The 27,587-nt window shown below is 47.6% G+C and overlaps 1 protein-coding gene across 5 annotated transcripts in view; it reads left to right on the forward strand.

Moving 5' to 3' along the window:
* The window catches only part of Pc (pyruvate carboxylase), a 113,798-nt gene continuing 86,211 nt past the window's right edge, over positions 1-27,587 (forward strand). For 4 of the 5 annotated variants that reach the window (XM_026396700.2, XM_077797937.1, XM_026396701.2 and 1 more), the window contains exons 1-2: positions 1-91; positions 5,044-5,082. The gene's annotated coding sequence lies outside the window, so the exon portion shown is untranslated. Of the gene's footprint in view, positions 92-5,043; positions 5,083-19,322; positions 19,518-27,587 lie in introns of all 5 variants that reach the window. The other variant, XM_026396697.2, reaches the window with a different exon arrangement.

Consider the following 27,587-nt stretch of genomic DNA (forward strand, 5'->3'; position numbering starts at 1 on the left):
AGTTTGGTTGCACGGAGACTGCAGCTGTTCCCTGTCAGCGGAGGCAGCGGCGGTAGAGGCGGCGGCGACGACTTGCAGCGCCTGGGAGGAGGTGAGTGTCCGCGGCGTTCTGCACCTTCCTCTTCCTACGGCAGGTCGGAGCTGGTGGGCGTGCGCCGGCGCCAGGGACGCTTATGTAAGGGTCGCGCGCGCAAAGGAGGCGCGGGCTTTGCGAGTGACGGCTGGAGGGGACGACTGCGGGCGGCGTGCAGCGCGACGCGACACGACACGACACGACGTGCGCCGTCTCTCCTCCTCCAGCCGGGACCGGGCCGGCGCGGACCCGCCCCCTCCCTTATCCACACCCGGACCCCGCCGCGAGGCGTCTAGGGCTAGATGCCGCGTGAGCATCCCTCTCGGGCGGGCGCCACCTCATCCCGCCCCTCTGGCTGCCACAGGCGCCCTTAGTCCTGCTCTCAGGCCCATTTTGCAGATGGAGAAACTGACGCACTGGGCCCAAAAGGCCTCGCGCCAGGACCCTGAGGGTTCAAACCAAGCCCAAGCTGACCCCATCTCACTGACTGTATGGAAGCTGTGGCAATGTAAGGCTGGCATTTTCCTTGTTCCAAGTGGTTGCACTCCGTCTCCCGTAGGATGCACTTGGTTCAGATGTAGAAGTGAACTTGAGGTGCTTAGACACAATGATTCAAGACCCTTCAGTTAGGAGGTGCGGCTGGGTTCAGCCCCATTATTCTACAGCTTTTAGTGGTTTACAAAGTGCGTTTGGAAAGTGCCCTCCTGCGTCCCTGCGTCCGACTGGAAGGCTGAACCTTGAGGCCCTGCCCCGCTGGTTCCTCCCAGGGTGACTTGCCCTGTATACTTTCAGCCAGTTGTTTTACCTTTGGAGAGCTCTTTCCTCATCTCACAGATGATGGAACTAGGCCAAGTCCCAAGGTCCCTGGCAGTTTTGGAATTCTTAAAAATCCGATTGCCTTTTTATTTTGTGAAAGGAGGAGCCCAGGGCTCATTATCCTCATTCTGCAGCTGAGAAAACTGAGGCTCTGATAAGTGCCAACACTTGCTAGATTGCAACTAGAGCCCTCAGACTCTGCCATGAGCCTTCCCCATGCTCCCTTACCCACTACCACCAGCAGCCCTGGCTGGCCTCCCGCCTGTCAATCTTTCCTTGTATGTGATGCAAATAATTAAGTAGGGGGTGGATGTGCTCAGCCTTCCTATGTACTTGCAGCTACAACTTTCTGTTGTTCTTTTTATCTTAATGCTTCAACTTTTAAACTCATCATGTGCAGAGCCCTAGGCTAGGTGCTGAGAGGTTACGTAGGTGATGAGGTTAATCCTTGTTTTAGAACTGCTGACAAACTGGTTGGAGGAGAGAAAAATTAAACCCAAGTAGAAGTCAGCATGCTACAGATGTTTGTAGAGAGCAGGTGAGAGCAAGGTATGGCCCAGAAGAGGAAGTGTGGTAGAGGCCCGCAAACCAGGGCAGACCTCATGCTAAAGCGGGAGAGAAGGGGACTGGCCCCTGGGCTAAAAGGGCAGCCTTTGTGGGAGAGGTGAGTGGTAAACCTACTTTTGATGCCGCTGGCAGTGTAGCAGCAGTGATTGGATTTGAGCAACAAAGGTCTTATGGAAGAGGAGCAAGTTCTAAGCAATGAGAGCCTACAAGTGGAAGGCTGAGGAAAAAGAATGGGGAAAATAATACTTCTCAGGGGGTATGAGAAACTTGGTCATGGGAAGCGGCTGCTACAGGTGAGGGCACTAGGATTTACTAATATGCGGGTAAATCAGGGAGGATTGGATCCAGGGGCAGCTGGGCGTTTGTTTGGGAACCAGCAGACCTGTGCCCCAGTTGTGTTCATTTGTGTTCTGCTAAGTTCTTTGGGAGCAGCAGTCCTTTTTTTGTCTTTCTTTCTTTCTTTTTTTTTTGCATTCTGGGGATTGAACCCAGGGTCCTGAGCATGGTGAACACCATACTCTGCCGTTGAGTTACACCCTAAGCCAGCTCATCCCTCCATCCCCCACCCCTTTCTTTTTTGTGGAACTGGGAATTGAACCCAGGGTCCTGTCACTGAGCTCTTTTCCCGCTCTTCAATCTCTCTCTCTACCTACCTATCTATCTATACTTTATTTTATTTTGAGGCAGGGTCTCATTAAGTTGCTGAGGCAGGCCTGCAGTTCCCCCGCCTCAGCTTCAGAGTAGCTGGAATTATAGGTGTGTGCCACCATGCCCTACTCACTCTTTCTTTCTTTTATTTTTTGGGTATCAGAGATTGAACTCAGGGGCACTCAACCACTGAGCCACATCCTCAGTCCCTTTTTGTATTTTAGAGACGGGGTCTCACTGAGTTGTTTAGAGCCTTACCTTGCTGAGGCTGGCTTTGAACACGTGATCCCCTGCCTTAGTCTCCTGAGCCACTGGGATTATAGGCTCACCCTTTGTTTCTTTTCTTTTTAATTTTTTTTTTAGTGTAGATAGATAGCATGCCTTTTTTTTTTATTTGTTAATTTTTCTGTGGTGCTAAGAATTGAATCCAGTGCCTCACACATGCCAGGCAAGCGCTCTTGTCACTCAGCTATGGCCCCAGCTCAACCCTTTGTTTCTTAGTGTCTGCTCTGTCCCCTGCCCTTAGGGAAAGGGCTCTCTGTTCACTGTGGTTGGTCAATGTCTGTTGTTTTTTTAATTAATTGAGGCTGCCATCCGAGGTGTCTCCAGTTTACCCCAGCGCCCCCTTCTGCACCTTCTGTCCTCTTCTGTCCCTGTTGAAGCCTGCTGCATCTTGGCTCACCCGACTCTGTGCCACTGCTCCCCTCCAGGGTCTTACTCCAGGAGGGTTCCCCTGTAGCCTGCAGTGGGTCCTCTGCCTCTGACAACCTCCATGTCCTATTCCTCCATTTCTCCGTATCACTCCCAGTACCCCATGTGCCGTGCTGCGTGGCTGTCCTTCCAACCCTGTGCATGGAGGCTCTGGGACCAGTGGCAGGGCTGGATCTTAGGTTCATGTCTCATTCTGTGTCACAGCTGTCTGTGTCTTCTTTGTATCCTCAGTCTCTAACACAGGGCTGGGAACAACAGGGGTGCTTAGTAAAAGTTTTGGATAAATTAGTAGAAAATGTCTTAAGCTGATCATGAGTGAGGAGAGCAAGGTAGAAATCGGGGCACGTAGAAAGTAGTCATTAGGGACGGCTGCAATGACCAGCACCACGTGCGGAGACCAGTGAATCTGGGAGGGAGTCCCCTCTCTGGCCCTTTCCGGGTCCTCACCCGGGACTGTGTTTTTGTTGGAGGTGAGTGTGGACTTCTCTGGCTGCCTCCCAGTGGCAGCGTACTCTTTTGGATGGGGCCCTGTTCTGCACTTCCCAGGCCTGCTCTGGGGCTAGTTTCTCCTCCAGAGGCGTCCTTTGAGAAGGGGGGCATTTTGCCTGCTCCCTTGCTGAAACCACCTCTGGGCCTGACTGAGTGGATTCTCTCACTTAGCTGCCTTCTGGTATTTGCTGTGGACGCTTTGCCAGAGAATGAGAGCTTGATAGTAAAAGATGGAAAATAACCAAAGGAACAAGCCCTTTCCTCTTACTTACTGGATGAGGAGCTTGCCTCATCTTGGTGTTCAGGACTAACCAACGTGGTCCTTCTGTTGGGCTTTTTCATCCATTGACCCCATTGGTAACCTCTTCTGCCTTGGCGCCACCGTCAGACTATTCACTGACCCTCCAAACTCACTTCTTAGTGTCCCTCTTCTTGTTCCCAGTGACTTGATTTTCTTCAGGGCCTTTTACTCTTCAGTACTCAGGGCTTTCCTATATTAAGCCTGGCCAGATCTGTTCAGCTGGATGTGGATTCTCTCTTTTAATAACAAATCATTATTTGTAATGATAAGTAATGATTTATTATCATTTGCTATTAATAATAGAGCCAAACTGTACGTGTTCTCACTATGTAGTGACAGGGGCCTTACTAAGCCCCACATGTAGAGAGGTTAACTATCTTGCTCCAAGGAAATTGCATGGCTGGGATTGGCTTTGGACTTGGGGACCTGAGTCTTCTGCTTTTGCCTTCTAAAGTTAGCCCCTAATAATGTGCGTTTGGGAACTTTTTGGCAGAGCTGGTATCTTCTGGCATAATTCCTTGTGAATGCATGCACTCCATAAATATTTTATTGAATTAAATGCCCCAAACATTAAATTTCAGCTTTGACATAATCTACCAAGGCAGCTGGTTTTCTGTGAACCTATTCAATTCCTTGCTGGTGTGTGTCTCCAATTTGCTATTTATTGACCAGTGGCTTGAGCTGTCTGATGGATGTAGCCTTTGGAAAATAAGCAGTCTGTAAGCTCCAGAAAGTGGCCATGCACCACCTCTGGGCTCCCACGGCGTGAATGCACGCTGTACTCTTCTTATGCAGGGCAGGGAGGGGCCTCTGCAGGAAAGGCTCTGAGGGAACAGTCTGGAAATAGGAGACACATCTCAGATCACGTAAGACAGTTCTTCATTAGTGTCAAGTTGCATCGTGAGATAGGAACCAGAGCCCAAGAGTCAGGAGACAGGTAGCTCCTGAGGTTAGAGGCAGCTGCACAGAGAATATGGTTGGGGGACTGAGCGGAGGTGGGTGGGAAGAGGAAGCCCCTCAGATGAAACAATAACAGTTTCTGGAACTTCTTATTCTTGTGTAGTGGGGACCACACAAGGGTTTTTCTTAAATCCTGCTAGTGGTCCAGCCAGCGTCCCAGCGTGGCCATCGCGTGTGTTACCGCATTGGGTACTCCTGTGAGCCCGTGAGGTAGGTATTGTTATTGTCCCTATTTTACAGAGGAGGAATCAGGCTGCAGGGTCACAGGAGTGGGTGGCAAGAAGCAAAGGGTGGGGACAGCTGGTCAATACCTGGTGTGCCCTCAGCCCTGTGCTGCTCTGGTGGCACCCGTGGAGCCCCCAAGAGGAAGCAAGCTAGCAGATCTTCTCTCGGTTCTGAATCGCTATGTCCTGGCCACTCCTAGGTTCTCCCAGGCGTGCCTGGAGAAGTGACAATAATACTTTTTCTTTTTCTTTAGATAGTGCCTGCCTCCTCGAGGGCTGACGCAACGCTGAGGGTAAGTCCTGTGCCTGAACCCAGGCCTGTGGGACGTGGCGGTGACTTCATTGGGAGCAGCTGGAGATGAGTCTTGTCATGTCACGTCTCAAGCTCAGTCAAGAAAAAAGACCACACTTTGATTTTTGAAAATCTCTATTTAAGCTTGGTCTTTCTGGGTTTCGTTGGTTTTCATAGGAAAGTGACATCTGTTTCCCTGCTGGCCCCAGTTGGCAGCTGGCCAGCCACAGCAGGAGGCCCCGTTGCTGGAAGGGTGTGGTTTGGGAAGCTGGCAGGGGGAGGATGATGAGGCGCCTGATGACCCACAGGAAGCATCCCCAGGCAGGGCTGCCTCTGAGAAGAGCCGTTCTTCAGGGGTCACAGAGGGAGGGCAGCTGGGCACGGAGGGGCTCTGAGAAGCATGCAGCTGGGGCATGAGAGGTGGCTCTGCCAGCTAGTTATAAAGATACTTGACACGTGTTCCCAGCCTCTGCCAACTACAGTGGCAAGGAGATGAAGTTGGACTTGTCCCTCTACTTAGTGCCAAAGCAGCACTGCCCTCCGTCACCTGCCCTTTTAGGGTTTCCCCTAATACTGATTTCCCTCTGATTGCAGGTGGCTGGGAGATCCAGTTGCATGTCCTCAGCCTAAATGCTAAGGCTGCCTGGCAGGGCTCCACTGAAACTCAGACCTGTCTCCTGCTGGTCTGCAACAACAGTCCAGCTGGGCAGCCTGCCGGGCATTCTCCCTATGATCAGGACACTATGGTCAGGCAGCCTTCCCTTCCTCCCAAGGCAGGCTAGCTGCTCTTCCTGTGTTACAGCTAGGTGTCCTGGGGACTCTGTGGCTCTTCTTTCCCAGAGCTCATGCTCAGTGTGGAGTGGGGATTCCTTTGCACAGGAACTTGTCTTGGTTTCCACCCTTTGTATTTTAGGGATTTTTCTCTGGGGGCCCTTCATGACCTAGGAGTCTGTCTCCTTTGAGATTTTCCACCGTCCTCTTGCCCTAGGCTTTGGGCTCGCACCAGCTGTTTTCCTCCCTACAATTGAGTTTGCTTAGAAAGTTGATGGAGAAAAGGCTGATGGGAATGCGATGGAAACCCTCCACCAGGTACCCACCACCTGTTCTCTCTGCTTGCTCTGTCCACTCGTTCTCAGTTGGTAGAGTTGGGTGTCATCTTCCTTGCTTGCATCCTGCAAGGAGAGGTGGGGGCGCTGAGTGAAGTACCTCTAAACCACCTGTCTTAAGGAGCTGAAGAAACTGAAGCCCAGAGAAGGCTAATGAGTAGAATCCAAGATGCTAACACTGTTGTTTTTAAGATTGTCATTTTTTATTGATGTTTCTTTCAAATCCATCAGTTGGAAGGGAAAATTAGTCACCAAGAAGGGCCTTCTTCTCCCAGGTCATCAGTCCCCCAGGCCCAGCTGATTCCCTGGAGCTTTTCTTAGTTACTTACTGTAACCAAGGCTCTGTCATCTCAGCTGGGGCCTCCCCCTGGCAGCTTTCTCCCTGGTGATCCTGGGGGGAGGTGGTTGCCTGCTGTTGTTGAATACCATGTTGGGAGACCTCCCCAGGTCCTCCCAGGACCACCGCAGCCTGCAGTGCTTCTCTTACTTGCTTGTCCTGATTCTCTGCTGGCCAAGGAGGGGGTGGGCCTGGGGCATCACTAGCAGGCGGCTCCTTCTGGGGCAGCTTCTCTCTTGACCAACTTGAGACGTGACATCCACACCGGCTGAGGCTGCGGAAAATTCTATGACCTGGCTGTGCTGAGTCATGCTCAGTCTCTGAGGATGTGTGTGTCAGCTTTCTCCTGTCTGCCATTGGTCAGCCCAGGATCTGGCCGGGCTGCAGTTACTAGCATGGTATTGTGCTGCACATTTCTTTATGCCAATGTGTTGGCCAGTGTGCTATTTATCAGTATGAAATTTATTAATAAATCATTAATAGCAAATATATTGTTTATTTTGGGAAACATTTCTCTCTTACAGATGAGAAAACAGATTCAGAGACTAAGTGACTGGGTGAGGTTTTTATATTTTATTTTAAAAAATTTTTTAGTTTTAGGTGGACACAATATCTTTATTTTATTTTTATGAGGTCTGAGAATCGAACCCAGTGCCTCACGCATGCTAGGCGAGCGCGCTACCACTTGAGCCACATCCCCAGCCCCGACTGGGTGAGTTTTGGGTGACTGTGAGTGGCATTTTTGGGTGAGATTCTGGATGCCATACCTCATCTCTACCCCTAGATGTTTGAGTACTGTAAAGTTTTTTTTTTTTTTTTTTTGAAGTTACTCAGATAGAAAAAAAATATGTATTTTCAATTTGTTAAAGTTACAATTCAGAAATCTATCCAGCTCAGTGGTGGAGCACCTGCTGGGGGCCTGGGTTCCATCCCCAGCAAGGCAAAGAAATAAAACCTCAAAATTGAATTCTTTCTTTTAAGGTCTACACTTTGTAAAGTTTAGCTCTTAAATACAACAAAGTACAAATCTTTCTATTCTGTTTACAATTCTAGAAAGTTCTAACAATCACTCTGAAAGTGATTGATTAATGCTGGTCCCATTTGAAGACTTAATTAGATTCATTTGAAAATTTTAAATTGAATTTATAAATTATTCGTCTTATTTTAATTATTTTAATACTTCTTCCAATTTTAGTTTTAAATTAAAGCTGGCCATGAGGGATGCATGATTAAAAAATTCCCCAATATTTAAATAACACTTGTAAATCTAATACATTAAGCTGATTCTTAAAGTTTTCATAAACGTTCCTATTCCATTAAAAAAATTTTTTTTTTTAGTTATAGATGGACACAACATGTTTATTTTGTTTACTTATTTTTATATGGTGCTGAGGATTGAACCAAGTGTCTCACATGTTCGAGGCAAGTGCTCAGCCACTGAGTACAACCTCAGCCCCCGTTTTATATTTTATTTTTAAAATAGCTTTACTGAGGTTTTATTGACATATAACTAGTAGCTCATATTTAAATCTTATGATTTCACAAGTTTTGACAAATTGTCCCTGTGAAACCATCAATACAGTCCAGACAAGCTGACACACCTGTCATCTTTGGAATCTACCCCCCACCTTTGCCTCCACTTCCCTCAGGTAACCACTAATTACTTTCTGTTACTAGAGATGAGTTTGCATTTTCTGAGATTTTCCATAAAACCACTCCTACAGTTTGTGTTCTATTTTGTCTGCCTTCTTTCACTCCACATAATTATTTAAATTATGTCTAGTTGTTGCACGTATCAACAGTTCATTCTTTTTGTATATTGCTGAGTAATTATTCTATGACATGGATATTATATAGTTTATCCATTCACTTGTCATTGGTCATCTCACTGGCTTCCAGTTTTTGACAATTGCAAATAAAACTGTTGTGAAGGTGTTTGCATTTCCTTTTGTCTTGGGCAAATGCCTAGGAGGGGCGTGGTTGGACACACAGTAGTTGCTTGTGTAACTTTCCATGTTGAACCCTTCCTAGGTGGTTGTACTATTTAATATTCCCACCAGCAGTGAATGAGAATTCTAATCCCTCCCATCCTCCCCAGCACTGGGGATAGTCAGACTTTATAATTTTAGCCATTTAAAAAGGCATAGATCTGGGCATGGTGGCACACGCCTGTAATCCCAGTGATTTGAGAGGCTAAAGCAAGAGGATCACAAGTTGAAAGTCAGCTTCTGTACCTTAGTGAGTTAAGGTTGCCTTGAGCAATCTGGTGAGATCCTGTCTAAATAAAAAAATTTAAAAAGGCTGGGAATGTTGTTCAGTTGGTTAGATGCCCCTGAGTTCAGTCCCTGGTACCAAAAATAAAAAATAAAAAGGCCTATAGTGGTATCTCATTGTGGTTTGAATTCCCCTAATGACGCTGAGCATCTTTTCATGTGCTTGTCCTCTGCCAATACTGATTTTAAACCTAGTAAATTCCTACCTAAAATCATAAGTCTAAACAAATTACTCCGTTTATTTTAATTGGAGCCTTGAGACTGACTTATTACTTGAAACAGACCAAATTAAATGTTAACGTAAATAAAGTAATGGATAGCACAGATTCTCTCTTTCCACAGATTCTCTCTTTCCAGTATTTGGGATTGAACTCAGGGCCTCAGGCTGAGCACGTGCCTTGTCCCTGAGCTGCACCCCTAGCCTAACTCCCAGATTTCTTAACATAAAATTTATAAATAATTATAAATACATGTTTTTTTTTAAATTTTGTTTAGCATATCTACAATTAATCTTACATCTTCCTGGAATTAAAGAAGCTTACTTAATAAGGAAATTATTGCATGATTTCGAACTATAGTACACTACTTTCTTTTTTTTTTAAAGAGAGAGTGAGAGAGGAGAGAGAGAGAGAGAGAGAATTTTATTTATTTTTTAGTTCTCGGCGGACACAACATCTTTGTTGGTATGTGGTGCTGAGGATCGAACCCGGGCCGCACGCATGCCAGGCGAGCGCGCTACCGCTTGAGCCACATCCCCAGCCCTGTAGTACACTACTTTCTTAAGCAATTTTTGGGATTTCTTTCTCAACTGGATGACATTTGCATTATAATCCAAGAGAACCATTGGCCTTGGAATCTGCCTGCCAGGCAGAGCCCTGATTCATTGCCATTTAACCTCTAAATGGGCTTGGCCTGGCAGCACAGGAGCCCTACATAGAGGAGTCCACATTGCCCAATCTCTTCTCATGTAGCTGCAGTTCTCTGCCTGGGGAGCTATGCCAGGAGACTGGATTCAGATAAACTGTTTAAGGCTTCATTTCTTATGCACTATGATCCCAAAATAGGTAGAGTTTGAATACATTATAAGAAGAACTTGGATTCTGAACATTGTGATTGGTCTGACCAGGGACTCGTTGTAAAACCATACCTGAGACCCTGCAGCGCTAGAATTCGAGTTTCAGTTTTCAGGGTTAGGTCTGGCATTTCCCCCTGTTCAAGTCAAGAGAAAGGGAGTCTGGAAATGAAGATTTCTTGTTTTCTGGTTAGGCTTGGTTACCAGGAAATCCTGGCAGCTGGACCTAGTGCCTTCTTTTTCCTGTTCTCTCTGTCATCCTTCTGCAAATGGTGAGGCCTCTGGCCCGTCCCGGACTTCCCTGTGGAGAGCCACCAGTCTCTCTCGCAGAGGCTAGTGCCACTAAGTTGTTTTTGGAGATTGGGTCTGGATGATAAAGAGATGTGGAATTGCATTCCTGTCCTGGCCACTGGCTTGGCCCCAGGAAGCGGTGGGTGATGAGTGCATCATGACATCTCATCTCTCCCTTGATGTCTGATGCCTACGTGGCCCCGTGTGAGTGGGAGAGGAGGCCTGTGCAGCTTCAGGAAAAGGACATTGGAGTGGAGGAGGCATTGAAAGGATGCTGTGTGAAATTCTTACTCTGCAGGAGTCTCCCCCTTCAGATTTTTAAAAAATTGTGATAATATACACTGTCCATTTTGGTGGTATAAGAAAAATTCTTAGGCTAGGGAATTTATAGACAGAAATTTATTTCTCACGTTTCTAGAGGCCAGGAAGTCCAAGGTCAAGGCATCACTAGACTGGGTGTCCTGTGAGGACCATTCTTCCTAGATGGTGACTTCTTGCAGCTCTTCACCTGGTGGAAGGGACAAGGCAGATTCCTTCAACCTTCTTTTGTTATCCCATTCTCTGTGGGTGGGCCCCATGACTTTATCTCCTCCTCAGGACTTGGCCTCTATACTGCTGCACTGGGATTAGGTTTCAGTGGGAATTTTGGGAGGACGCCAGCATTCAGACCATACCATACTCACAGCATAAAATTTACTGTCTCATCCATTTTAAGGGCAGTTTTCAGTGGTATTAAACACATTCTTCTGTACAATCGTCTCCACCCTTCCTCTCTCCAGAACTCTCTTGGTCTTGCAAAACTGAAACTCTCCAGCCACTAAACAGCAAGTCCCTCTTCCCCACCCACCTTATCTGCAGGCAACCCTGGTTCTGCCTCTAGATTTTGACTCCTCTAGGTACCACCTCATATAAGTCAGACCATACAGTGTTGTTTCAGTTAGCTTTTTTGTTAGTGTAACCAAATCACCTGGTGAGAACCACTCAAAAGGGAGAAAAGCTCATTTGGGGCTCAGGGTTTCAGAAGTCTCTGTTCGTCCCTAGATGACTGACTCCATCGCTCTGCGCCAAGGTGAGGCAGCACCTCATGGGGGAAGGGCATGGCAGAGGGAAGCTGCTCCCCTCCTGGTAACCAAGAAGCAGAGAGTGGGGGTGTGCAGGGAAGATGCACCCTTCCAGGGCACACCCTCAGTGACTTACCTCCTCCAGCCCACAGTGACCACCCAGTCAATCCGTTCAAACTAGGGTGGACGGATTAGGTTATCGCTCTCGTGATCATTTCACCTGTGAGTTCCTGAATTAACATGAGCTTTGGGGAAATACCTCATATCTAAACTGTAAAAAGTATTTCTCTTTTTGTGATTGGCTTATTTCACTTAGAATAATGTGCTCAGAGTCCATTCATGTTGAAGCCTGTATCAGCATCTCCTTCCTTTTAAAGGCTAAGTAATATTCCAATTGTATGAATTGGACATGTCTGCTCATCTATTGATGGACACTTGGGGGTCCTTCCACATTTAGTGATTACAAATAATGCCACTATGAACATGATTGCTCAAATATCTCTTTGAATCCTGTTTTCCTTTCCTTTGGGTCTAGATACCCGGAGGTGGAATTGCTATCATGTGATAATTTTATTTTTAATATTTTTGAGGAACCCCCATGCTGTTTTCCATAGTAGCTTTATCATGGCATTCCCACCAGTGGTGCACAAGGGCCCGTTTCTCCTCATGCTCACCGACATTGGTTATTTTTTTTTTTTTTTAAAGAGAGAGTGAGAGAGAGGAGAGAGAGAGAGAAAGAGAGAGAATTTTTTTTTTAATATTTATTTTTTAGTTCTCGGTGGACACAACATCTTTGTTGGTATGTGGTGCTGAGGATCGAACCCAGGCCGCACGCATGCCAGGCGAGCGCGCTACCACTTGAGCCACATCCCCAGCCCCGACATTGGTTATTGTCTGCTTTTTTTTTTTTTGACAGCAGCCATCCCCATGGGAGTGAGGTGTTGTCAGTATACTTTTGATTTTCCTTAATGATTAGTGATTGGGAGAATGGCAAGTCCGGTGGTCCATTTTCAGAATACCGCATTTAGCCTTAAATGTAAAATTACTGGGGATGAAAGCATAGCAACTAGAGGGGAAATAGAGCAGAGTAGAAAGTTACAAGCAGTTAACTCACAATAGCACTATAACCTGTGGATGTGGCAGATCCGGTCTGTGCACCTGAGCTGCCCTTGACACACAGGAAGTGGGGGAGGGGCCTCCTGACCCACAGGTAAACTGTGAATATGCCAAGATGCTCTCACCCCAAGAAGGCCTTCTGCCACAAGAGAACAAAGGGAGTGAGGACAACTGAAGATGCTTTCCTTCAAATTCCCAACAGGAGACAGCAAAGCTCCCATAGTACTCATCCAGTAGAAACCAGGGACAGGATGCTGCTTGCTCCCTCAGGCACCGGATTCTTGCAAGACCATCATTAAAATCCTCATTTTCTATGTACCTGGTCTTTGTCTCTCATGTCCATTCTTTGAGTTTGGGCAGGTGAGCATGTTTCTCACAGTGATTTTAAGCATCTTTTAATGTGTTTATTGGCCATTAATATGGAAAAATATTCATTCAGATCTTTTGCCCATTTGGAATCGGGTATTGTGTTGTCTGAGTTTTAGCAGTCATCCATATATTCTGCATGGTGATCTCTCGTCCAGTGGATGATTTGTGAAGTTTTTTCCTATTCTGTGGATTGCCTTTTTACCCACTTAATGGAGCTGCCCGCCCGCTGGTCTTCAGTGCTGGGGTGGAATCTGATTTGTCTGTCTTTGCTCTGGTTGCCTCTTTGCCTTTGGTGTCGTGTCTGTGAAATCATTATCAAATCCAATATCATATAGCTTTTCACCTGTACAGTCGTTCCCCTTATCCAAGGTTTTGCTGCTCCTTCATAATAATGGGAAAACTGGCAACATCATCAAAACCAGATTTTTCAGAGCTCTGGAAATTAACCAAAGGCTGACAACAATCCAAGACACATTTCACAGGAAAAGTGGCTGAAAAAATTACTCATGTTTTAAGCCGAAAATTATGAAGCACACAAAGAAACAAGAAACAAGAAAAGTATGATTCATATGTAGGAAAAGAAGTAAGCCATAAAACTGTCCCTGAGGAAGCCCAGATGTTGGACTTTATAGGCAGAGACTTACATCATCTATTTCAGATATTTCTACAGAACTAAAAGAAAATGTGACCACAAAGCCTGACCAAATAGTGATCATCAATAAGTAATAGATGTGGCAAAGGATGAAGCAGATATCCTGGAGCTGAAAAGTGTAATAACTAAAGTAAAAAATTCAATAGAGGTGCTAAGTAGCAGAAAAATGAATCAACAAAGTCGAGGATAGGCAAATTGAGATGATTCAATCAGAGGATCAGAAAGAAAAAAGAATGAAGGAAAATGAACAGAGTCTCAGAGACCTGTGGAGTACCATCAAGTGAATCAGCACCTGCATGATGGGAATTCTAGAAGGAGATGAGAGAAAGGGCTAGAAAGAATACTTGAAGAAATAATAGCCAGGGCTGGGGATGTGGCTCAAGTGGTAGCGCGCTCGCCAGGCATGCATGCGGCCCGGGTTCGATCCTCAGCACCACATACAAACAAAGATGTTGTGTCCGCCGAAAACTAAAAAAAATAAATATTAAAAAAAAAAAAAGAAATAATAGCCAGAAACTTCTCAAACTTGATGCAAAACAAGAATTGGTACATCCAAGAAGCTCAATGAACTCCATCTGGGATAAATTCAAAGAGATCCATAGTTAGATCCATCACTGTTAGACTGGAAAGACAGAAAACCTTGAAACATTAAGAGATAAGCAACTCATTGTGTACAAGGATCTTCAATAAATTTAATAGCTCATTTCTTCTCAAAGCATGGGGGCCTGAGGGCAGGGGAGGAGCACAAATGTCAGGTGAGGCAAACCTTTAACTGGAGTTATTTAACCTTGAGTCTTGGATGAACCTGATCTCTTCCATCTTCAGGGATAATTTATCAGGTTTATCTCTCTCTCTCTCTCTCTCTCTCTCTCTGTCTCTCTCTCTCTTGTTGTTTTGTTTTGTTTTGCAATACTAGGAATTAAACTCAGGGCACATTACTGCTGAGCTACATCTGAAGTTCTTTTTTTATTTTTATTTTGAGACAGGATCTAGCTAAGTTGCTGAGGGTCTCACTAAGTTGCAGAGACTGGTCTTAGACTTGTGATCCTCTTGTCTCAGCCTCCTGCCTCCTGAGTTGCTAGTATTATTATAGGAATGAGCCAACTGTGCCCAGCAGTTTAATCTCTAAAAAACAATTAGTCAAGTTCCTTTTATTCTTGACCTGTAGAAAGTCTGCCTTTTACCAAGTTCCCCTCCAGGTATCTCAGAAATACCCAATGGATGTTTATGTGTTCCACCAAACATGGAACACAGTAAGAAGTCTGTCTCTCTATTTGTGTGTATAGGCATCTATACATACACATAAATTGAACCCAGGGCCTCACACATGCTGGGCAAGCACTCTACCATTAAGTGCTGTTATCCTGCCCCCATATCCCAAAATCTTTGTTAAGTGAATGAAATCTATCTGTGGCTTGTTTCCTTAGCCACGTGTCTAATCTCTGTGACAGACCTGAGATTCAGAGAGATCAGTAACTCACTCTGCTTCACTAGGAAGAGACTCTCAAAACATAAAATTACAAAAGTTAGTTTAAAAATATATATTTTTTTTAATATTTATTCTTTAGTTTTCGGCGGACACAACATTTTTGTTTCGTATGTGGTGCTGAGGATCGAACCCGGGCCGCACACATGCCAGGCGAGCATGCTACTGCTTGAGCCACATCCCCAGCCCCAGTTTAAAAATCTTAGTTGGTTTTATTTTTGATTAATAAACTGGGCAACACTTTATTTAATAAACAGAATAAGTGTTCCAGTGAGTGAGGCACAGGAGGTTGGTTTTATAGACAGAAAAGGGCTGAAGAAAATAGAATCAAACACCAAAAAGCAGCTTGTTCGGGGCTGCAGCAGCAGCTCAGAGTGCTTGCCTTGCACGTATTGTAAGGGGGGTCTGGCGAAGCGTCGGAGGGAGAGACCACACAAGAGACTGGCTCCATGCAATTGGCAAAAGGGGATTTATTGGGGATCCATTCCAGCGCGCTGGGGCTCCATGCTCATCAAGAAGGGAGAGCAGCCCAGAGCCCCGAGCAGAGGTTCAAACAGAGCTTAAGTACACTTTTTTTTTTTTTTTTAAGAGAGAGTGAGAGAGGAGAGAGAGAATTTTTAATATTTATTTTTTTTTTTAGTTCTCGGCAGACACAACATCTTTGTTGGTATGTGGTGCTGAGGATCGAACTCGGGCCGCACGCATGCCAGGCTAGCGCGCTACCACTTGAGCCACATCCCCAGCCCCTTAAGTACACTTTTTGGGGAGGGCGGGAGGCTTTGCATACATCAGAACAAATCATCATGAGGCGCGGGGAAATTGAACAACAACTCTGAGATGTGATTGGTACATTCATTGGCGGGCGAGGGTGATTGGTCATTCGTAAGCGGGTTACACATTCAAACTGATTGGTCCGGGCCCTGTGACGAATAAAAGCATGATGTCCATCTACAACTATAAAATTTTTTTTCAAAAAGCAGTGTGGGGGCTGGCTGGGGTTGTGGCTCAGCAGTAGAGTGCTCACCTAGCATGTGTGAGGCTCTGGGTTCCATCCTCAGCACCACATATAAATAAATAAATAAAATAAAGTTATATATATATATATATAAATAAAAGAATGCAGCATTCATTAAAAAAAAAAGCAGCGTGTTAATTTCAGTTTCCCTTGTAAGGTGGGGACAGGAGACAGAACAATAGAAAAATAACTGGTTAACATCAGGTTACTAAAGATGAGGCAAAGGGAGCTTCGTTTTCATACTTGTTGAAAGTGTCCTGTTGGGAAATTTGGCTTTTGTGTCTCTAATTCTGATTTTTCAGTGGGTCAGATAAGCAGCTGAGTTTCAGGTTGGTGAAACTTCAATGTGATTGATTCCATTTTGATTTTAGTCTGGTCTGTTTGGGCCCAGTTCAGAAACTTAGTCCAGAACAATGTTCTGTAAGTTTTACTAACAAGTCAGAGCCAAGGTTGGAGAGAAGCAATCCTGATTTCTGTCCTGGGGTTCTTAGAATACGCTTCTGTTCCACAGGGTGTTAGACCGTGTCACAGAGTGTCCTGGTTCCCAGGGCTGCAAAGCCAACCTGAAACTCCTTTCCTTCTTGATTGACTGATGGGTGTTGGCCTCTTCTGGGAGCCTCCGCAGTCACCTGGGAGTCGTCTCCTCTCAGCCACGCAGCTCTCCCTGCTGTTACCCAGGCTGTTTCCTTGAAGACTTAGGTTTTCTTTGGCCTCCCTGGTTTCTCACTGCCCTGGTCAGCTGGTTGCACAATAGCTATTTGTATTTCTGCTAACCTGAGCTGTCTTTCCATCCGTTCATTTGTGATCTTTTTCTTTTTTGTTTCTGCAGGGCTGGGGAGGCACCAAGGGCCTTGCCCTACATCCCTATCCCTTTTGAAATTTAATTTGAGACAGGGCCTTGATAAATTGCTGAGGCTGGCCTCGAACTTGCCATCCTCCTGCCTTAGCCTACTGAATAGCTGGGATTATAGGATTGCACCACTGAGGCTGGCCCCATTCGGATATTCTCAAATGCCAATTACAATATCTGGCAGAATAAATTCCCCATGATCCAATCTGAGTCTTCTCACTGAGCTGAGTGGTTTTCAAGGAGGACAGCGGGCATTTCTGTCTAGTATTCCAGGAAATTGTTCTTTCCTCAAGTATCTGCTGTGCCCTTGTGGTGAACCCAGCTCTCGACTGGATGCTGTAAGACCACTAGGACCTGGTACCAGCTTTTGCCCTTGGTCACTTTCCTGTGACTGGGGCAAAATACAAGCTTGTTCAAGTAGCGACTAGTTAATATGCGACAGTAGTCCTAACTGTCAATTGAGTGCAGTGTCTGGGCAGGTGAGATGCTAAGTGCACAAACACTGGATCAGCAGGGAAGGGCATAGTGGTAGTTGAGGTCAGGGGCACTGGAGCCAGGTGGACAGGATGGAATTCAGGTTTAGCCATTACCAGCCTGTCACCTCTGACAGGTTCCTTAGTCTCTTTGATCCTTGTTTTTTTTTTTTTTTTTTTCATCTTTGAAAGAGGGACAATGAGATATTCTCTATGGGGCTGTTGGGGAGATCAAATGAGATAACTCACAGGAGTGGCAGAAGGTCATGCTGGCACCTCGTGGGCATATCCTGCTGGTGGTCTTGTTCATAGCACTACTGGAGGACAGTCACAGAGGAACTCTTGTGAGGGTAAAATAGGAATCCAAAGACCTGTAGGATGAGGGGCTGTATCTTCGTCAGGATGATTCAGGAGAGACCTCTTGGAAGCACCTGCCCTTGAATGGTCTCCTCTGGGCCAGTAGGAGGAGGGGCAGATGCTTTGTGCACTGGGCAGAGTCATGTGATGAGAAAAGCCAGGCATGGGAAGTGTGGTGCCCCAGCATTGCTGGCCTGGGAGGGTGTTGGAGCCCCCAGTGGGAGGAGATCTGCCCCTGCTTTGCCTGCTGATGCACACAGGGACTGGCCCTCTGGAGGCCCTGGTAGGTATGGGTGCTGCTGGGGATCGGGTACCTGGTCAGAGCTGTGTAGGGACTACAGATGATAAGAAACCCCTGAAGGGCTGGATCTGGGGACCACCCAGCAGCGAATGGGGTTTTGGAAACCTTCCGGCAGCAGCATGCAGGCTGACCAGGGGTGGGGGGAGTCAGGAGGTAGGGCGGGGACCAGCGCATTGTGGAGTAACCCCACTGGTGTGGAGTGGCAAGTGGTTGCAGCAGAAGGGAGAAGCAAAGACAAATGTCACAGAGGAAAGTTGCCATTGGGAGTGGAGGAGGAATTGAGAAGCTCTGTTTGATCGTCTTCATCTTGAAGTGCAGTGCTGGAAAAGGGACCCTGTGAGGCTGAAGGAAGCTGACCCCAGGGCTGTGGTCTGGGGGAAGATGGAGGGGCAAGTAAAAAGAGGAAATGGGGACGGGCAGAAGATGGGCTACTGAGCACATTCCGTCAGAAAACCGAGTCAGCAATCAGCCCTGAGCACCGACTTGGGGAAAAGAAATATTACCCTGAGAGAGAGAGAGAGAGAGAGAGAGAGAGAGAGAGAGAGAGAACACCACCCGGAAGAATGCACAGGCTGTGGGGCTGAGTGCCTCCAGTTCTTGCCTTGTTTCTGGTGAGACAACGTGGTCAGTGTGAGCCTCCCGCTGCCCAGGGAGGCTGGGCTGGCAGGGCTAAGGCGCCTGGCAGGGCTGATCCTGGGGAAATGCCTTTCTTCTGGTTGCATGGAACTCTCTCTGTGCGTGCCTTGGCAAATGGACTGAGCAAAAGAGCAAGCGTGTGGTGTGGACTTGAGAGGGGCAGGGGTCTTGTGCGGTTTTTCCATGTGTGGTGGGGGAGGCCGCCTCCTAGCATAAACGTGAACCCAACAACCCTCACTTCTATTTTTCTCCCAAATGCTTCTTGATTTTCATGGCTCCTGTGCTGGAACTTCAGAATGGGGTTTGAACACCACACCAGTGTGGTCACTTCAGCAGAAAAGACAGGTGGGGCAAATGCTGCCAAGGGAAGCACTTTGAGACTAAAGTCATAAGACAGGGATGGTATGCTTTGCCCTCCAGGAAAAGCTGTGTCAGCAGGGTGCAGTGGTGTGTATAATTCCAGTAACTGGGGAGTCTGAGGCAGGAGGATAGCAAGTTCGAAGCCAGCCTTAGCAACTTAGCTAGACCTTCTTTCAAAATTGGAAAAAAGAAAAAGTGGGGATGGGGTGTAGGAGTGTAGCTCCGTGGTAAAGCCCCCTGGGTTCGATCCCCAGTAAGGGGCGTGTGTGCACGTGCGCGCGGGGTTGGTGGGCCTGTGTTCTGTATCCGCCTTTGTTCAGCTAGGAGCCACTTTTCCTTTCCTGTCTCCCTTCTCCAGCTTAAGGAGGCTTTGCCCCCTCCAGGGAACCAGACTAAGGGCATTTTTGGGGACAGGGCCAATTAACCATTCCTAGCAGATTTATGGCCCTGAAGGACCATTTCAGCTGACTCCGATTTTTGTTCCAGATCAGCCAGCCCAGCAGAGCCCAAGTCTGGTCATTGTTGAAGTCCATCCTCAGTGCCTTCGAGGGACCCCGGGCTTGGTGGGCTGGAGTGCTGCCTGCCAATGCCGTCGCTGAGGTGACAGCGTGCCTGGCACACTGAACACAGGCCTGGGGGCGGCAAAGGGACCTCCAGGAGACCCAGGCCGCTGCTTCAGAGGTGCTACCTTTAAACCTAGGAGTCTGGTAGTGGGTTATTAAGTGGCAACCCAAAGGGTTAGTGTTTAACTTTCCTTTTTTAAAAAAAGTTACTTGTTTTGCCCAGTAACACTTGCTGGTGTCTGGTACAGACATGGAAATGGATGAGGCACCTGTGGTGCCTGTGGTGGGGGCCAGCTCCCTTCCCCAGGTGCTGCCTCTGGTTAAATGAGCTTGAGCTTGTTTATCCTTCTGGAGACAGTGGATCCCTTTAAATAGAAATAGAGGGGTGTCCTCTTTCCTTCCTGCACCCTCTTTGTCTTCCTGTCCTCTCTGGCCTGCCCTTTGCACCTGGAACTTGGTGAGTTCAGTCCTGCTGCAATTTTTAGCAGCTGTGTGGCATTCCACAGGTTTTTGTTTTTTTTTTCCTTTTTGCTATTTGTTTTTGCAAAAACTTCTCACAGAAAACATTGAAAACATGAATACATTAGAACCATCTAACAAAGGGGAAATTTATGTTCCCCATGTCCCCTCCCCAGTAGAAGCTCACTCACTCCACAGCTATTCTGACTTGATTAATCGATTTCCTCTGATGTGCTTCATGGTTTTCCATCTATGACCCATCTCGAAATAATTTATTAGTTATTTTTGCTCTTTTTTTAATATTTATTTTTTAGTTTTTGGTGGACACAACATCTTTGTTTGTATGTAGTGCTGAGGATCGAACCCAGCGCCCCATGCATGTCAGGCGAGTGCACTACCGCTTGAGCCACATCCCCAGCCCTTAATTTTGCTCTTTTTGGATTTCCTAGACATGCGACCACTCTGCTGACTTCTGTGACTTCACATTCCAGTGGAGACTCGCCCTCAAGGGCACCGTAGCCCCGTTCATTTTCACTGCCGTGGAGCACACCTGCGTGCCCGGTGTGTTTAGCCTTCCTCTTGCTGAGAAGCCTGCGGGCTTTCATCTTGACTCTTGGGAAGGAATGACTGGGAACCTTCTTGTCCATGGCTCCTGGCGCACGTGAGCAAGCGTTTCTCCAAGGTGTAAGCGAGTGTGGAATCGCTGGCACTTCTGGCTCCTCCAGGTTCTGCCAGACTCTCTCCCCAAGTGGCCGTACTCTTCTTGCACTGGCAATACAAGCACTGAGTGTTTTCGGGTCACTCGGGGGTGGGAATTTGGACTGAAAGTCTGTAGTAGGGCAGTCTTGTGATCACGACTTCTTGGGGTGAGTTTTTTCTTTGTTTACCCATCTGCTCAGTGACAAAGATCAACTCAGTTGATTTTTCTTGCAGGTAGTTTTCTGGGATGGGAGGAGATAGATCAGGTTTCTTTCTGGTTCACTCTTACCAGAGGTCTCAGATTCCACGGGTGTAAGATCTCCTTAGATTTTTACCTTGGGCTCTGGGCTGGGGCTCTGTGCCCTTTAAGGCTTTGAAAGCTGATTCAGTCTTGCCTGGTTCTGTAAATTCCCTCAAAATAAAAAATTAAGTGCTTCCTTACCTCTCTAGGGGTGTTGGTTAGCTTTTCAACACTGATAAAATACCGGAGAAAAACAGAGATTTCTTTTGTCTCACTGTTTCAGAGCTTCAGTCCATGTTGGGCCGGATCCCTGGCTTCTGGGCCTATGGTGGGGCCGCACATCACGGGGCAAAGCTGCTCGCCTCGAAGCAGCTGGGAAGCAGAGGTTGTGGTGGGGACCAGGGAGCAGGGCCTCCAAGGTCCCCGCCAGCTTCCAATTGTCTATTGCACCATAAACCCTTCAGTGGATTCATCCACCTGTCAAAGCCCTTGTCACCCAGTCACTTCCCAGCAGCCCTGCCTTCGAACACTGCTGCGAGGGCACACGAGCCTCTGGGGGACGTCCCAGCTCCAAGCTGTAATATTGGGTTTCTGCTTCCTCTTAGATTTTGGCCTGAGTGTTCCTTAAATTTTGCCAACTCGTGTGTGTGTGTGTGTGTGTGTGTGTGTGTGTGTGTACACATTGTTTATTTATTTACACATACACATGGTTTATCCAGTATTTTTAGATATTTTCATGGGAGGGATGGTGGTGGTCACGTGATTTTGCCCAGCTGGAGAACTCGCTTCCCTTCCACATAGTGCTCTGAGGTGTCTCTAGGTTTGGTTCCCATTCTCGGGGGTCTTCGGTTTCACTGCTGGGCAGGGTGCCTGGCCCACTGCAGTGATGGATGCACTTTTGCCCCCTCCCCCACTCCTGCCAACTGAACTGCTGTAACGTGGGGCCTGGAGGTCTGGTTACTCTTTCAAACTCAGGTGACACTGGTTTGTCCCAGAAGACCACTTCAGAGTCCCTGGGTCTTGTCCCTGGTTTTGAAGAGCTGAGGTCAACTCTAAGTCGAGCATGTGGGTTTGCCTGGGGGCCAGATGCTCCCTGGCTTTCGCCCTCGGGGAGGGGTGCTTCGGTAGCAGGAACGGCGGAGACGCTGAGCCCGGCGGAGACGCTGAGCCCGTGTCTCCGAGTGTTTTCAGGTCCTGCTCCTCTTCGGCCCTGGTTGCAGATTCCTACTAGTGCTTTTTCCAAATACTTTGCTGTTTTAGCCTTTTGATTTTTGAAATTCCATAATGATGCTCACGTTTTTTCACTCCTGGGTAGACTGTGAAACCTAATGTTCTCTGCCGTGCCACCTCCATCTTGGTAGTGCTCATCTCAGGCTGGCCTGATTCTTGGTTTTGAAAAGTGTTTGTGCTTTACTCCCTCTGTGAGGATGCTGCGAAGGCTGCCCTTTTTTTTTTTTCCTTAACCTACTTCCAGATTGTCTTTTTGTCCTGCTTTTTACTGCCTCAGGTCTTGTGTGTGAGGTCTCTTTCCGGCACAGTGGCCACAGTTCAGAGGACCCGCCCATGGCACAGGTGCAGCCCCCGACATGCCTGAGCTCCCCTTGGCCACAAGCTCAGTTCCAGGAGTGGCAGGCCGTTGCTTCCTCAGGCTCCCCTGAGGAGGGAGGCCAGGTGACCGCTCAGGTGTTCCCCAGCAGGCGAGAATTCTTCCCTTTAGCGGGCACGTCTTGTAGAGCTCCACCTTGTTCACGATTGCTTTAAAAAGGTTTCTTCCAAAAAGCTGTTTCTTTTTCCTGTAATCCTTTTCTCTACCCTCTACTTTCTCCATATGGATTTGAGGAAACTTTTTATTTATGTTTTGCAGTGCCAGGATGGAACCCTGAGCCGCCCAGGCGCCATGCAAGCGCCCAACCGCGGAGCTCGTCCCCAGCCCAGATCTTTAATTTTTATCGCTTGTTCCTGAGAGTTGCCTTCTAGCTCAGCAGCTGCAGCCGTCCCTTTCTGGCCTGTCCCGTCTGCTGGGGCGCTTGGCCTCGGGCAGGCTTCCTCGGGTGCTCAGGGCCCCTCGGTCTGCGGGGGCTCCTCTCCCCATTTTCACTCTGTCCAGGGGCACCCCAGGCCTTCCTGGGTCTCCAGAGGCTCCGCCCTCTGCTCTGAGGGGGTCTTTGTTCTCTTCTGTGCCTTTCATGTCAGCCCCGCGCTGTGCTTGTCGTGTAACACTGGGCCGTTTTAGACAGATTCGTTTTTATATTATTTATTTTTTCCTTAATAATAATAATAAAAAAGGACCTTTATTGCTAACTGACTGTTGGGATCCTGAAGCTGAACTGGACGCCCTGCAGCCCTGGGTCTAGACAGAGGTCCTTCCTGCACCTGCCCAGGTCTCAGTGTGTGGTTTTTAGGGGCCTCACTGAGGCTCCGGGGAGCGCCGTCAGCCTGGCCCTCTGCTACGTGCCTCACTTTCTGTTGCTCTTGGGGGGTGGCCACATTGGCCGCAGGTCACCTTCTGAAGCTGGTGGGCCTTAGGCTGTAGGAGCAGCACAGCAGAGGCCGCCGACTGACCCTTTCCAGAGGCGTCCTCTCGCTCCTGTGGGGAGATGGAGGGGCAGCTGTGCTCCCTCAGGTTTGCTTTCCTGATGTTTTGGCTGTTTCCCTTTTGTCTTCAGGAACACGCGCCTCTTCCTTCTCTTCGTCCTTCTTTCTTGCTTTCCTGGGTCTGGTCTCCTCCTTCCTGCCACCCTCTATCCTTGTGCTTTTTGCGGGAACACGGAGTCTTCACTGAAAGCCGTCTGGGGGTGAGCAGGTGTCCTCCCTGACTTTGCCAGCTCCAGCCCCGGCCTCACATCAGTACTGCTGCTAACTGAAGGGCCACCCGGGCGGGCAGCCTGTGAGCTTCCTGGATATCAGCCTCAGGGACCCAGAGAGTACAAATGGTCAGGTCGTTTTCTGTCCGTGCAGCTGGTGCTTCATGTGTGTGGATTTTTAACCATGACCCTGCCATTCAGCATTGCTGGCTGCTGTGCACCTTCCAGGCCACAGAAGGACAAAGTGTGTGTGTTAGGTCGCTTTCCCTTACAGAAACAAATACCTGAGGCAAATCAACTTATACAGAGAAAAGGTTTATTTTGCTCACAGTTTTAGAGCTTTCCATTCACTACTGGTTGGCCCGGATGCTTTTGGCCTGTGGCAAGGCAGGTGGAGGAAGTCTACTCACCTTCTGGCCTGGGGCAAGAGAGACAGGAGGAAAAAGGGCTGGGGTTGCACAATGCCCTTGGGCGGGGGCATGCCCCCGGGGACCTAAAGCCTTTTACCAGGCCCCACTCTCTAAAAGTTCCACCACCTCTCATTGTTCCTTGGTGCTGGGGACCAGTCCTAATACATAGGCCTTTGGGGGTCATCTAGATCTAAATGACAGCAGCATGATTGGGAGTTACGCTGTAGAGTCAATCTGTTGGATTTGAGTCTTCAAACCAAACTGGGTAAATTAATCTGGATGGTCAAGCATCATGCACAAGGCCAGGGTTTAATTCCCAAAACTTCCCTAAAGGAATAAAGTGTAATATATTTATAAATGTTCATGGCAACATTATTCATAATACCCCCAAAATGGAAATAGCACAATGTTCATCAACAGATGAATGGGCCAGGCTGGTGTGCAGGCCTGTAATCCCAGCATCTTCCGAGGCTGAGGCAGGAGGATTGCAAGTTTGAGGCCAGCCTCTGTAATTTAGCAAGGCCCTAAGCAACTTAGTGAGACCCTGTCTCAAAATAAAAGATAAAAAGGGATGAAGCTCAGTGGTAAAGTACCCCAGGTTCAAACCTAGTATAAAAAAACAAAAACAAACAAATAGAATATTATTCAGCCATAAAAAGGAATGAAGCCTTGACAGGTGACAGACATAGATGAACCATGAAAGCGTGCTGAGAGAAGCTGGGCACAGAAGACACGTGCTGTATGAGGTCCTGCGAACTGTCCAGAATCGGCGGATCCAGAGAGGTGGAGAGCAGATCAGTGGTCGCAGTAGACCACTAGGGGCCACTGACGTGGTGAGGTTTGTTGTGGATGGTGAAAATGTCCTGGAATCAGTGGTGATGGTTGCACAAAGTCACAAATAGACCAACACTCACTGAACTGTCTGTGTTAAAATGGTTACAATGGCTAAAAAAAAAAGAAAAAGAAAACATTTAATAAAAGTAACCAGGATTGACCTCGGCTTGCTGTGCCTTCCTGCTCCTTGTCCGTGGACCTGTGCATTTTGGAACTAGAATATGGGCATTTTCAGACTCATGTGCCAAACGGCTTTCATTGTCCCCTGCCCCTGGTCATACTGACTGACTGAGGTTGTTTGAGTGCTTGGTTATGTTACTGTTTGAGCCTGGAATGTACCCAGAGCCTCTTGTGTTGAAGTCCTCTTGGTCCCCAGCTGGTGGCGCTACTGGTGGGAGCTAGGAGTTGGGGTCATCGGAGGCATGCCTTGGAAGGGTGTGCTTCATGCCTGGACACCTTCCCGCCCGCTGCTCCTGGCCATGACGTGAGCAGCTCTGCTCTCCTTACTGCCTCACCATAGCCTGTGGTAATAGAGACAAAGAACCATGGAATGAAACATCTGAAACTGTGAGCCAAAAGAAACCTTTCGTCCTTTAAGTTGCTTTTCTCAGGTATTTTGTCACGGTGATGGAAAGCTGACTAGCACCCTTACAAATGTAAAATGGACGGCTCTCACCAAAAAGCAGATAATTTAAGGAATATTATCTTTTGAAACAATCTGAAACAATACATAATTATAGTTAACCTGTAATTTGTTCACATTAATGGAATTCCAGGATTTTGTATCATCATAATGGGAAGCCTTTGTGTCAGATTTCTGTTGCTGTGACAAATTCCTGACAAAGTCAGATTGAAGGAGGAAAGGTGTATTTTGGCTCTTGTGTCAGAGGTTTCAGTTAATGGTTGCTTGGGGCCTGAGGCAGCACAGGACATCCTGGCAGGGAGGAGAGAGAGAGAGAGAGAGAGAGAGAGAGAGAGATAGAGATAGATAGATATGGAGGGCTGGGGCTGAAGACTCAATATCCCCTCCCAGGACATACCCCAAAGGTTCCTTCACCCCCAGCAAGGCCTAAGGGTGACAACCGAGTCGTCAGCACATGAGCCTTTGGGGAATGTTCAAGATCCAGGCCACAGCAACCTTGCTTTCTAAGTTTAACACAGTTTTAAAGAAATTCTGCTTCCTACGCTATGCCAGGCATTTCAGAAGTTCTCTTTAAATGTATTTATTGAATTATCTATGCTTGCTGTTCCCATTTTATTAATGTGGACAAATTGCAGGTTAACTATAATTACGTATTGTTCCAGATTGTTTCAAAAGATAATATTCCTTAAATTATCTGCTTTTTAGTAAGAGCTGTCCATTTTACATTTGTAAGCTGTGGTACAGTTTTTCTAGATAGAAAATAGCTTGCTTATCTTTCATGATCACAAAGGCAGTATCTGCTAACTGGGAAAAGATTCAGATACTAGGCTGCTAGATGGGGGTCTTTATTTTTCAGAGGTCTCCCGGTAATTCTAGGTCTGCAAAGGGAGAAACCTGCTTCCTATTTATCTGCTGCATCATTTATCTTCTCTGTGCCTTGAGTTTGCTTAACTTTCATCATTTCTGCCAAATGGCTTCCTAGATGCTTTCTCCAAGATAGGAGCCCAGGATGCCATTGTCCTTCTGTTCAAAGATTGTGTCTATCCTGTTTGCAAATAAAGAGGAGGAATAGAGTGCTTGTTATTTGTTCTGCCAAGTCCACTTTAATTCCTAACTTTTTTTTTTCCCCAAATTTTTGTCTCAAGATTTTCTGACATCGCGGAGCTCTGTGCTTTTCCGCAACCCATTTAAAACTCTCGCTTATTACGTAGCTCTTTTGCAGAAAGGAAGGTGTCGACTCCGGGGACTCTTCCTCCACCTGATTGTGCACCACAGCTCCCTGGTGGCCTCTGGGCTGCTGCCTCCGCCTGGCCCCCTTTCCCTGCCCAGTGCACCTCCAGGTGGGACGTGGGGGCAAAGGTGGGCCACTCTCTTCAAATGAAGATGATGTTACTCCTGCCTCCCTTTCCTCTCTGGAGTGGTTTTTCCAGGAATAAAGATGGTCCCAGACCCTCTGTGTCCTTATCAGAAAGCCCCTTGGTAGCTAACAGCAAACTGGGCCGAGACAGTTCCTTGGAGTCAGGGTTAAAGCCAGGTATGACGTTTTCTTCATGACGGCCTCCTGGGCGATGGCGAAGTTCCTGGAGGGCTGGGCCTCTTCCTGGGTGATGAGCCACTCGGGCCCGTGTCTGAAAGGACGGAGCTGGGGAAGACCAGGCGCTTGCTTCATGCTGAAGTTGGGCTTGCGCTTCTGTGAGGCCGGGCTCACTGCTCTTCCTGCCCTGCGGACCCTGGGTGGCTCCGTCGTCATGGGCGGTCATCTGTGGAACGGAAGTACGTCTGTCTGCAGCTTTGTCTCCATTCTCGTCATGATTCTGTTGGTTTAGATTTCAGGTTCCAAAGCCTCTTTCCCACTTCTCCTCTGATTGAGATTGAGACTGCTCAGAAGCCCTCGACTTCTTCAGAAAGTCTGTTCTGAAGTAGGAGATGCTGGGTGGGCTTCATGCAGAGGGATCCGAGCTCACTCACAGAACAGGGAATTGCGTTTAGGAAGTCGATGGCCTTGTTTTCCCCGTTTCACAAGTGAAGGGCTGAGGCAGGAGCCCCTGTGAACGAGTAGGGCGGCTGTGTTGGCTTGCCATCACTGTGACAGAATGAG

The sequence above is a fragment of the Urocitellus parryii genome, chromosome 4, assembly GCF_045843805.1.
Source record: "Urocitellus parryii isolate mUroPar1 chromosome 4, mUroPar1.hap1, whole genome shotgun sequence".
NCBI lineage: Eukaryota > Metazoa > Chordata > Mammalia > Rodentia > Sciuridae > Urocitellus > Urocitellus parryii.